Consider the following 2510-nt stretch of genomic DNA (forward strand, 5'->3'; position numbering starts at 1 on the left):
GTATATCCTTGTTTAGTAAGAAAAACTTGCTTTTTGAGTTTTGAACATCGTACATGAAAACGCTCATTGCAGGAGATTTGATAGCGTATTTAACAATTGGTCATTCTTTTGTAAGAAAATTTTTTTTATTTCATTTATAAACAATATCAATGTAAGTAACAAATTTAAAAATCTTTCTTTAGAAACACCATACTTGTCCGGTTTCATTAAGTTCAAAACATAATACTTTCAGAAAGACAGGAAACAAATAAGAACCATGATTTTTATGTTGTGAACGCCTTTTCTAACCTGGCGAAGTATGATTATAATTAATTATACTTGTCATAAGACATACGTATTAGACCTATTATTCATCATAATAAGTTGTTGTTGTAAGAAATGGTTTATATGAATAGTGTTCCGACCACTACTGTCTTTTTGTATACTAGCCGGCCTGATGAGCTCTGGCTTGAACGAAACACGGGATCGGTAATAGATATGGCGGACAAAGTGTGTTTGAAATACTGTTATACACATTTTTCCTTTGTGAAAAACCTAAGGGTCTGAATAAAGAATGTATTGCTAACAAATATAATAGGCCCACCACTAATGTCTTATAACAAATATAATAGGCCCACCACTAATGTCTTTTAACAAATATAATATGCCCACCACTAATGTCTTATAACAAATATAATTAATTTATCCATAATTTTGTTATGTATAACAATGTTTGTGTCCTGAAGAAAACCATTTGTTAAAGAAGTAAAATATATGTCTTGTTTTCGTAGGTGGGTTTCTTTGACAGAAAGCGTCCCCCAGAAAAGCAGCCACTTCACAGCTCAGATGATGAAAATGGTTACGTTTATAATGGTGCAGATGAAGCACTATGATAGAATACAAGCAATGATAAATAATTCCAGAGCAAGTGAGTAGCAACATCTCACCAAAACATTTTGATTTCAAGACTTAACAGGAGACCTATAATATTTAGAAATATTTGTAGCTATTCACGAACTGTCACGGTATGTATGTACTTATGTGTGGATATGTGTAATCAAAACACAGTTTGCTTTGAGAGTAATACCTACTTATATACAACTCTGTTGTTTGTATAATACCTGAATGTCATAAACAAGGATTGTACAATTTTTAAACTGGAATTAGCTTCAACTATTTTGCTCAGGAAATATCATCATGAGAATATATGAAAAATTTAAGATATCGCAAGCAGGAGTAGACACGTAAAATTCTTGGTATAAAAAGTTGATGTCAGTTTTTATATATATTTAAATATATTAGCCCCATAGTTATCTTGAGATGTCAGATATCAATGTTTTTTTTAATCACATTTTATCTAATTTCTGTGTTTAAATCAGTTTTTTCCTTGATAACACAGGCCCGCGAATTTAAGCTTTATAAAAGTTGTTTTAATCTTAATTCACATAATTCAGCTACGCAGATTTCGAAACTAATATTTTTTTTCTATCACGTAAGGATTTCTTACAAATTGGGAAGAAGAAAATAACTCTTACTTAGATCAAATTATTATTTCGTTTACCACAATGAACCACAATTGTTATGTTTGTTAACAAAAAATACAAACAAACTGAAGACAAGGGAAGAACATTAATATCAAACGAATATGCATCCTCATACATCCTGATTTTTTGTGAAACATGCGTCTTTTAGTCTCAAAACTACATGTTGTGGTCTTTCTTTTATGTATTGCGTTATGGCGTTTTGTGAAAAATCTGTACGTGATGAAGAAAAATGAATATCATTTTCGGATTCAAGAATTACTATAGAACATGTAAAAATTTCAAGACAATAAAACCATCGCAGGTCTGTGTAATCTAGTAATATCAAAAGGATTACGATTCACCCTCTTAATACAAAAGTAGTAACCCAGTGACAATACCATTAGCTCCATAAAATAAATTGTTTTATAACTAAAGTATCTTCACATTTTCAACCATTCCAAATATCAAAACGACTAATGGATACATAATAAAATACCAATTGTTATGAAAGTACACCTATTTAGTTAAATCAATAATATCTTAAGTTTTGCTTTGCACCGGTACTGTAATTTTGATGATTTATAAAATTAATCGGTGAAGAAGTCATGCACTCCAGTAGTTAGATCAATATAAAACTACTAAGGTTGTTAAAATTCGGTTAGGTGAATATCAAACCTTTGGAAAAGCTACTCCAGTGCAATTAGATGAGTATACATAATGTTGAAGACCAGCGAATTGAAAGTGGCTTCTTAAAAATCACTTTTCTGAGTCATAACTTCAGTCAAATAAATGTGGAACTATAGAGACATTTTTTTGGAAAGTTGAAATTTAATTCCGTAACTGGTATATAAATTTTCGGAAAAAATGTTGTGATGTATAGTTTCATTCAGTGAAATAAACATTTATTACTTGGGAAGTCATATTTAACTTTAGTTAACAAAGTAATATTTACTTTGATTATTAAAAGCTACTGAAAACGATTAAAATGAAAAATCCTGAAAATATTTT

The 2510-nt window shown here is 29.9% G+C and overlaps 1 long non-coding RNA gene across 2 annotated transcripts in view; it reads left to right on the forward strand.

Annotated features, from left to right (window-relative positions):
* LOC106474495 overlaps positions 1 to 1486 on the forward strand; it is a 31479-nt gene extending 29993 nt beyond the window's left edge. For both annotated transcript variants that reach the window (XR_002613972.1, XR_001291748.2), the window contains exon 8: positions 771 to 1486. This is a non-coding gene — a long non-coding RNA (uncharacterized LOC106474495). The remainder of the gene's footprint in view (positions 1 to 770) is intronic.
* The last annotated feature ends 1024 nt before the right edge of the window (positions 1487 to 2510 follow it).

The sequence above is a fragment of the Limulus polyphemus genome, unplaced genomic scaffold (genome assembly GCF_000517525.1).
Source record: "Limulus polyphemus unplaced genomic scaffold, Limulus_polyphemus-2.1.2 Scaffold7293, whole genome shotgun sequence".
Classification (NCBI taxonomy): Eukaryota; Metazoa; Arthropoda; class Merostomata; order Xiphosura; family Limulidae; genus Limulus; species Limulus polyphemus.